This window comes from Nycticebus coucang, chromosome 16 (genome assembly GCF_027406575.1).
Source record: "Nycticebus coucang isolate mNycCou1 chromosome 16, mNycCou1.pri, whole genome shotgun sequence".
Classification (NCBI taxonomy): Eukaryota; Metazoa; Chordata; class Mammalia; order Primates; family Lorisidae; genus Nycticebus; species Nycticebus coucang.
Genome location: NC_069795.1, coordinates 16878492 through 16889300, shown reverse-complemented (window position 1 = coordinate 16889300; position 10809 = coordinate 16878492).

Sequence of the window (10809 nt, the reverse complement as noted above, 5' to 3'; positions counted from 1 at the left end):
GTGCATGTGTGCACGCACGCTCACACACACCAATTGCCTATCAATGATAACTATGTACTGAGACTAGCGGGGAAGTTAGGTGAGGGCATAAGTCTTCTTTTACATTTGCATGTTTGTGAGAATCTGAGAACATAAGCCTTAGCTTTTATGGTTTCCTACATATTATTAATGAAACCTTTTACCTGATAGAATGATCCTAACACTGACATAGGTAAAGGGGCCACAAATAACAGCTGAGGTAACAGAATGAATGACAAAATAAAAGACTGGGTGCTTGCATCAGCCACTTGTCACTAAAAGTGAAGAGCTACAGGGCAGTGCCTGTGGCTCAAAGGAGTAGGGCACCAGTCCCATGTATTGGAGGTGGCGGGTTCAAACCCAGCCCTGGCCAAAAAACTTAAAAAAAAAAAAAAGTGAAGAGCTACAAAAGGAAGCAGATCCATGAGGGAATGTATGTGTTTATGCAAACTTCCTTTTTAGCTTCTGGCAGCTAATGCAGATAGCTTTCAATATATTGAAAATAAATAATATTTGAAGAAAAAAGAATGAAAGAGGGCCTTCCTCCAAGATTGCCAAATGTATCTTTTTTTTTACTTTCTCCTTCCTCTCTCTTTGCTCTTAGTTGTTCTTAAACAGTCATTGAAGTCATTCATTCAAAGATGTTAATGCTCCAGAGGACCTAGGAATCACCTAGAGGTCTTTTGGTTTGAAGCTGTCTTTTCCTAAAGAATACTTTGTTAAAATCAGTAACAGTGCAACACATAACAGAGCTTTGCTCTGGCTGAAGTCCACTTGGGATGCTTTCGTTTGGTAGCGTCAATCTGCAGTGGCTTCTAAAGCCATTATGGGTGACTCCACCCAGAGCCCTGGCCTGGACAGCCCCTCCTATGTCGAAAATAGAAAAAGAATGAGGCACAGAAAAGATGAAGGGATCCAACGTCACAGAGGTGATACACAGAAGGTAAACATTTCTTCCTTGCTTTTTCATCCCCTAAATTTGATTTCTCATCTTTCATTCATCTTGTAGGTCTGAGGAATAACCTCCCAGGAGAGATAAACATATGAAAAACTGTATTAGAGAAATGCAAATCAAAACCAGCCTGAGATACCATCTAACCCCAGCGAGAATGGCCCACATCACAAAATCTCAAAACTGCAGATGCTGGCGTGGATGTGGAGAGAAGGGAACACTTTTACACTGCTGGTGGGACTGCAACCTAGTATAACCTTTCTGGAAGGAAGTATGGAGAAACCTCAAAGCCCTCAAGCTAGACCTCCCATTTGATCCTGCAATCCCATTACTGGGCATCTACCCAGAAGGAAAAAAATCCTTTTATCATAAGGACACTTGTACTAGACTGTTTATTGCAGCTCAATTTACAATCGCCAAAATGTGGAAACAGCCTAAATGCCCACCAACCCAGGAATGGATTAACAAGCTGTGGTATATGTACACCATGGAATACTATTCAGCCATTAAAAAGAATGGAGACTTTTCATCTTTCATATTAACCTGAATGGAAGTGGAAGACATTATTCTTAGTAAATAACACAAGAATGGAGAAGCATGAATCCTATGTACTCAATTTTGATATGAGGGCAATTAATGACAATTACGGTCATGGGTGGGGGGGAAGGAAAAGCAGAGAGAGGGAAGGAGGGAGGGGGTGGGGCCTTGGTGTGTGCCACACCTTCTGGGGGCAAGACATGATTGCAAGAGGGACTTTACCTAACAAATGCAATCAGTATAACCTGGCTTATTGTACCCTCAATGAATCCCCAACAATTAAAAAAAAAAAAACTTCAACAAACTGCTGAAAGCTGATTTCCTTTTTTCTTCTTTCCTTTCAAGAAATCAAAACATCTGGTTGTGAAACACAACCCTTTGGAAACTGTCATAAAATCATAGAATATTTAATTATGGTCCACTTACTGATAGTATCAGTACGCAAACTGTTAACATGGCGATTAAATTTCTCAGATTACCACTTTTTAAAGAGTTCTTCAGAATGCGTCAATGGCAAAGGATCCATTTTCCAAACCTGTTTTGTTTCCTTAGTGAGTCAGTCTCTCGAAGCTTCTATTGCAGCCATTGTTTGTATGCTAAAGTAACTAATCCCTAAAGTAAGAACAACTACACATAATCTCTGTGAAAAGTCTAGACTGAAAAGTCATTTCAAGCGGCTTGCTCTCTCAAGCATTGCTTAGCGTTACCTCACTGTGACTAGCACTGTACAGAAATATAGAACACTTGGGAGGAGACTCTGGCAACCGGGAAACCCGGGAACATTTGTGCATTGGAAGGAAAAAGCACGATGCCGGCGGGCGATGAAAACAGTGATCCTGACAAACCAAGGGGGTCTATAAGAGTCAGTGTATGTGCTTTTCCAAGCGTATGGCTTCGTTTAGCAAGCTTGGGACAGTCTTTATTTTTTCCATTATTATTGCTTGTGTGTCAGGAGGCATCGCTTGGCCTTCCCCTTCCTGGGCCTGACGCTGAGTCAATGCTTCGCATCCAAACCACATATAAACTATTTTTGCCCTTAGAAAGCACTCGTTGGATGACTTAATAAAAGTATTTTAAGGGTTGGAAAGAAATAAAAAGTGTTTTCCTTATTCCTTTATATTTAAAGCTGCTTAAGATTTATAGGAAACACTGATGTCAGCAACATTCAAAATGGGGAATAAAGAACTGAGTTTGGGGATGAATTCTTGCTACCTCTATGTTTTACTCATTGTTCCCACATCTGGAAGCCAGAGCGACATAGCCAGATGCAAAACAGAATTTACTATATTAAGGGTGTCGCAGGTGGCCAGTTCCTGGAGGTTGCTGACTGCTGACTTAATGGTGAGCTCCATGCCCTGGGCTTTGTGTATGTCGACTTGTCCAGAGATCAGGACAGTTCATTGCTGATTCTAGTCAATGTACACAATTCCCGTAAGAACAGAGCAAGGAAACGTGAGACTGTACCATCAAAGTCATGAATAATAACAATAACACCAGTAATAATACTAGTAAATGTTTTTTGAGCATTTGCTATATTCTAGCCACTATGCTAAGCACTCCATGCATCATTTTTCTTATTTTCACAACAAACCTTTGATTTCTGTTTTGCAGATGTGGCAAATGAAGCTTAGGAAAGTTGGGTAATCTGTCCAAGTTCATGAGCTAGTAAATCATGGAGTCAATACTACAAGTCTGTTTCCCTCCCCCTTCATTTCATCACCCCATTCTAATCAGTACATAATGCCACTTCCATCTCTGAAGAGAGCAAGTTGGACCAGATAATCTAGAAATTCCAGATGAACTCTCTTCCAACATATTGATTTCATACCAAAGATTCTCTCCTAAATATCTATTAGCAGAGAAATATTGACACGCCCAGCAACACACAGGAGTACAGCCGTCAGTAGCTACTTTTCTAACTTCATCCCTCAAAGCCACCTGTTCATACATCTCCTATGCCTCCTAATGAACTGCGTCTCACACTCCATGTGAACAATTTCCAAGGCCTTTCTACCTCACACACTTTGTATTCACCACCCTATTCTGCTATTCTCACTATTCTTTCTTTTTTGCACTTATAACCTATCAAAATTCTGAACTAAACCATAATTTCCTAACTAAATTCCATGTTCCCTACAAAGCTTTCTCATCAGTGACATCTGCTATGGATAATTGTTACTGACCAGCCATGTATGTCCGTGAGATGTTCTAGCCTTCTTCCCTATAGACCACAAAAATGAAGGAAACAGTTACAAAGGAACAAAACTGTCTAATAACTCTATGCACACCCAGAGGAGGTGGCCAATTCTTTTCACATCCTTCAAACCTGCCTCTACATGAACTCAAGTCAAAAACAGCTAACGTTTCAAAAAAATAAATTAAAAAAGTACAATGTTTCATTGATGGACACTATGCAATGGTGAATCCTGGCATAAATATAAACCAGGTAATTTCAGAAAAATGCTGCCCAGAAATATTTCTAACTCAAAAAAATTATTTCTGGTCTGAAACAACAGTCACAATCAAATGTGTGTGATCTTTGTGATGGCATAAATATGCCTCTAATACTGCTGCTATTCTGTACTATGAGATTATATTTCACTAATAGTTTCTTCAGCAGGAACTTTAAAGCCAGCGGTCAAAGTTAATCTCAGCACTATGGATCTAACTTAAAAAAAAAAAAAAAAAAAAAAAAAACAGAAAAAGGCTATAGTAACAACAAAAATAATGATGAAGAAAAGAGATTTTGTAGGATCAACTTTAATCAAATCATACATCAAATCTGTTATAGGCCATAAAACATAAAATGAATCTGGAAACCTCAAACAAAAGATGCAGAAACCGAATGACAATTGGAGAAGGAAGAGGAGGTTATGATGGATGTATAAATAGAGAGGGGAGAGAGCTGGGGAGAAAGATCAAAGAGCCAATGGACAATGAAAAGAAAGCACAGACCCCACACCAAGACGCAGGCTCTTCTGCTCTCAGTATTCTTTTTGTTTTGTTTTGTTTCTTTTTTAAAAAGAATTTATTTTGGATTAACTCAGGGCTATGTATGATTAGGCTACCTTGTTTGTGTTTGGGAGGCGAAGTCCCAGCTGTAGTTGCGTTCTTCACCCAGGAGATGTGCCCTACACCCCTACATTGTGCCAAATAGGCAGGGGCTTACCCCCTTTACCTCCTCCCTGCTTCTTGAATTTAATTGTGTTCTCAATATTCTTGATAAGCCTTCAGTGGGTTCGGTCAGGCTGGAAAACTTCAAAGTAGCACTCAAGTTTTCCCTTCCTTTAGAAGAGAAAATACAAGTAGCATTTTCTTCATAAGGAGACCAGAACTCTTCTGCCTTTTTGCAAAATCTCAAAGGTCTGAATGCAAATAAAAACAATAAACCAGCTGTAGGTGTTAAACGGTATAATATGTGCAAAGAACTGGGCACGTCAAGTTTATTGTCTAGCTGTAACGTAAGTTTTTATACAGAAGAGCCATACCATTTTATTACAAAAATAAATCTCTTGCTGGCCTTATTTCATTTTATGACACATCTCCTAGATACTATCTTAAGGTTTTATTATTTGGTAACACATTTGGTTTAGGTTTTCTCTTTAAAAGATGGGCACATTAAATTTATTTTCTTTAAAAGTTTAGGGTATAATAAATTGTTTTGAGGCGTAATATCGCCCTTTGTTAAATTTTAATTTTATGCAGATTTTTCCTAAAATCTCAATCCCATTTATGTGCTGCCCTTATTGTGCAAAACTATTAAATGTAAAACAGAAAGAATTGATATTGAAATCCTTGTTTGTCCTATAGACCACACAGGGGATGAATACAACTCATTAGTGAATCACAGAATCTCTGCTACAGATACGAGAGAAAGGAAAACTTACACAGAAAAAGACAAAAAAGAAAAAAAAAGAGTTCTTAGAAAATAAAAAACATTATGTAAAAAGAATGGTGTTAAGAAATCATGTGAAAAAAAGATACTTTGACAGATATATAAATTCCATGTACAGTAAGGCATATTCATGGAACCCAAACCTCATAGAAGAAAATATTGTCATTAGATCTACACTTTAAAATGCAAAATTTCATCGTATAGTTTCTAAATACTCTAATCTAGAGGGGAAAGCACAGACAAAAGCATTCTTGAAATGAATGTAATAAGCCAAAGAGTTGCTTCTGAACCAACATGGCTTGGAGCAGGGATCAACTCAATCCCCTGAGTAGACTTTTTCAGTTGTCTCAAGAATTTTCCAGTAATGAACCAGTCCACTGGTAAAATGATCCCAAAGTTATGATTCCAAGGTTATGAAAATAATTTCTTACCTTTCACACTGTTAATGTTTATCTTTCTTACTTATGATTAACTTTATAATAAAATAAAACCCCACTTAATACAATTGATTCAGTAAAAAATATAAAGTTGCTCTGTGTCACCCAAATTGTATCAAATTAATTCTTTGTGAATTTCATGTAATAGCTCCATTAAGAAGTCCAAAATAGACAGACTTGCTCTAAATGGACTAGATACCAAGAATAAAAACAAATTGTAGAAATATTAAGGACTAATCCAGAAGTTCTCAAGATTTATAAAAATTTATAATCACTTTGGAGCCTGAGAAAGAACTGATTCTGGTCCTCCACCCTCTGACTAATTGTATCATACATTCTGGGGAGGGATGTAGATCCTATAAAACCCTGGCATCGTCATCCTGTAAAAGCCTCACGCGTGATTACAATATGAAGCCAGAGTAGAGAACTACTGGCCTCATCTATGTGCTGGAGAGAGCGCAGTTGAGTGGTAGAGGGAATTCCCCTACAGAGGGGATTCAAACTCAAATTATACAAGGTGACATTTGTGTAATTTGGGGCAAATGAATCAGCCTTTCTTTGCTCCAGTTTTCTTCTCAAGATGGAAGATAGAGATCTTCCCTTGAGGGTCAATTAACAGAGTGGCTGGCAAGTGGTGAACATGCAATAAGCTGGGATTCTCTCTCACTCCTGAATGCCTTTTTTCTGTTTGTTTGGGGTTTTTTTGCTGCTTTTGGCCAGGGCTGGGTTTGAACCCCCCACCTCCAGCATATGGGGGACGGCACCCTACTCCTTTGAGCCACAGGTGACGCCCACTCTTGAATGCCTTTTTTCTCCCTCTGCTATTGATCTGATTTAAGCTTTTACCAATTGCTTTTTTTTTTTTTTATTGTTGGGTATTCATTGAGGGTACAATAAGCCAGGTTACACTGATTGCAATTGTTAGGTAACGTCCCTCTTGCAATCATGTCTTGCCCCCATAAAGTGTGACACACACCAAGGCCCCACCCCAATTGCTTTATTTTTATAAACAACATAAAATATTGCTCTCTCATAAAAAAAAGAAATGGTGGTTATTAATTTCTAGGAACACTATAAATTGTTTGCAAATATCTTTATTCACAGTCAAGTTTTAATATATTTGTTGCAATCATCTAAAAATATGTCTTGGATTATCTACTATATTTCAAAACACTTACTCTTCAAATATTAATCCTCATGTGAAAATGGATCTCTTGGATCCAAATTTATTCTTTTAGATAAAAGACCATCTAAAAAGGAAATCAGAAAATATTGTAATTTCTAATCTCCAGTATTTTTTCCTATTCTTTACTCTCATCAACATGACAAAGAACCAACTTGGATATCAAATATTTTGAGGAATATTTAAAAGCTTCAAAAGATAGCATGATTTTTTTTAAAAAACTATGCAGACTGGTTACAAGTGAACATTGTGCACATTGATGCATGAGCTATGCCTATGCTGCGCATAAATACTCCAGCTCCATCTGAGAATAATCCAAACCCAGAGTCACTGTGTCTCTTGTGTACTTCTGACTAGAATGCTGCCACTGACTCAGCCTTCATGTTGGACTATTTCTCTCAGTCAGGGATGTGTTCAAGAGATGCTCTTTAATCAACCAAACCATACAGTGGCACTCTGTGTACATGGGGACTAGCGCAGCATGCTTTCATTCCTTAGTCATTAAAAAACTAAAATGACTTTCTATTGCATACTGGCCAACATGTGAGATACTGAAGATGAAAAGATAAATAAGACATAATCTCTGCTGCAAGGACTTCATAGCCCAGAATAGTATTTCTCAAGTTCAGCATTATTGACACTGAAGGCCAGATAATTCTTTGTCATAGGGCCTGCCCTGTGCATTACCCCTGCCCTGTGAATCACCCTTGGCCTCCACCTGTTACAGATGCCAGAAGCACATCCCCACATACATATCTTCAGGGTAGTGACAATGAAAAATGTCTTCAGATACCTCCAGATGTCCCCTGAGTCCAAAAATCACCTCCTATTGAGGACTGCTAGTCTAGAAGGAAGAGATAGATATTAAAAATTATAATAAATGGCATAAACAATGATAGAAAACCACAAAAAGCAAAATGGAAGAAAAAAGAAAGGGTATGTCAAGAAATGCTTTCAAATGAAAAAAGCTCCAAAAAAAAAAAAAAAAAAAAAAGAAAAGAAAACAAGGAAGGAGGAAAGACAGAGAGGGAGGGAGGGAAGGGGAGAGAGAGGAAAGGGGGGAAAGGGGGAAAGAGAGGGGAGAGAGAAAAGGGGAAGAGAGAGGGGATGGGAGGGGAGAGAGAGGAAAAAAGAGGAAGGAAGGAAGGGAGGGAGGGAGGGAGAAGAAAAGAGAGGCTCCCAAGTGTGATCACAGATCTTCTTCCCGAGTAAACATGCTGTGCTGAGAGGTGTCCTGTGAGGGGGTCTCTTACTTCACAGAGCCTCATGGGACCTATTCATTTGGTTTCTTGTCCTTACCACCCTCCCTGGATTAAAAGGTATAACTTTCAATTTTGTTTCCCTCCTGAATTAAACTACTCATATCTTATATTTCTCTGGAGCACAGATTATTGCAACCACAATGTAGCAGAAGGATGCTTTAAAATGACAGTCTTCAGGTTTTCTCTGCTTCAGTGTAGCAGGAAGCTGGCTCTGAAGTCACCATGCGCCATACAAAGGTTTCCCAAGGCAGAACAATTAAGAGATGGTGGGACTATCATGGAGGCTGGGGGAGCATGTGGCTGACATTCAGAGGGATCTATAGTGACCATAAGAGCCAAGGTGGCATCAAGTCAGCAGGAAAAGACTATTGCAGGGGCTCCTGCAGTGAGAAATATGGGACAGAAAAGAAACTGAAAAACAAAATAACCTGAAAGAAATCTAATTACATGGGAAGTATAGAAGGAAAAACTGAAATAACATTGAAAGCGTGACAGAATATTTCACTAGAGCCAGGATCATTGAGGAAGATTTTATCAGTTATAGAAAATGAACAGTGCCACACTCTTTATCCATCTGTGCTGTGACAGTTTTCTCTCCTGCTACACAATGACTTCAAGAGTGGAAATACCAAGTTCTGCAGGAGCACGGAGCAAAGCATTTTCCACAGGTCTGGATACGCATGGAAGACCAGAATGAAACATAATTTTGAACAGCGGTTGGAGGATGAATGGAAAATGGCCCGCGGAAGTCAGAGAGGACAAAAGAGAGGAAGAACAATCATGAACAGCCCTAGGTGTGAGGAAGAATTGGGAGGCTTTGAGAACTGGAACATGCATACACAGTTTCTAAGCTAAAAGGAGATACGATGGCCAATAATTATTCAGGATGCATTACATTCCAGGTACTACACTAAGTGTTTTGCAAATAGAATCTTGATTCATTTTCATAACAAGTCAACTAGGTAGGCAGTTACAAATAGTCCCTCTTCCCCATTTGGCGACTGCTATCATCTTCATCATCATAAACACATTCGCATTTTAGGAAACACGCACAGGTAAGTAAAGGGACTGAGTAGACAGATTAACAAGAACCAACTAAAATGCTTTTGCTGCAGACTAGGAAGCATTGAAATCTCAGACTCTGCCCTCAGTAACTGGAATAAAGAAGAAAGGATGAGTTCACAAGTCATTTCAGTGGTACAATGGAAAGGGATTATTATATGCTACCGACTGATTTTCAGAGTTCAAAGGAGAGAAGTGTTGAATATGAAGACAAGCTTTGACTGTGGAGAGCAAGTAATACAGTCCTTCCCCCAAGGTGGGTCAACTGGAGGTGGAACTTGAGCTTTGCAGATGCAAAAATGTGGAAAGGATGAGCTGCAAAATGAGGAGCTAAGATTGCACAGCTGAGTTTGAGGTTCTAGCATAGAGCTTGAATTGGGCACTGGAGCTCTGCTGTGAGAGATGGCCAAGGACATAAGTTTAGATGACCTTTACCTCAAAGAGAAAGTTGAAGTCCTAAGACTGATTATGATGATAAGAAGCGAAGGGAGCAAATTAAACCAAGTGCTAACACTTGTGGCTACAAAAGGACCTACTCTGCTTATCTGTACGTCCAAACTATCTTGCTTTCTGCTCAAATATTAGCAATCCCAAGAGCTAAATCAACATTGCTTTTCTGAGATTTGCTCCACAGGAAACATGAAGAATGACCATGGTCTGAGACCTGCTTTGTGTCCAAGGACCTCCAAGATTCAAATATTCCTAAGCTTTATGTTCTCTCTGTACCACTCACGGATCCATACATTCATTCCTTTCTATGACCGTGCCCATGGACCTGACTCTCTTGACTATTTTTTGACTAAGCATCAAGTAAGATAGAAATTTGGGGAGGGGATTGTGAGCGTTTTAGTGTTGTTGGGATAAATAAAATAGTGGCATCCCACGAAAGCACACAGGGCTTTATAGCCTGGTATCATTACGTAAGTTCAACCTGATGTGTTAAAATGCCCCATCCCTGCTCTGTCCCAAAAGAACACAAATATTTAGATGTCCAGAGGAATACAGCAAATATTTAAAACACTTTGCCTTTTCCTCACCATCTGTCTTTGGTTCATTAAATTCTGCCCACTTATAATGATTCTTTTTCCCAATCTGCAGCTATCAAAGCTCCATCTTTCAACACTGAGCCTCAGTAACCTCATTAGAAAGATGTCCATTTTCCACAAAGAGAATGAATTGTCAGTCACTCTGCCCTTAGCACTTTATGTCTGTGTTAAAGCATTCGCTCTGTTCTTGTACCGTTAGTGACATGTGCATTTGTCTACGTATGAGTATGACCATGATGGGAGTCTCAAAACAGACATGTGGGCAGGTAACCAATAACAAATAGAGGGCTGTATGAAAACACAAGCCATATATTGCTTCCCCAACACCACCATTTTCTATTGAAAATAACGCCTTTAGCAGGAAGGATCTCACTTGCAAACAGCAACATTATAATCAGCCTTCTATTTTACTTCCTT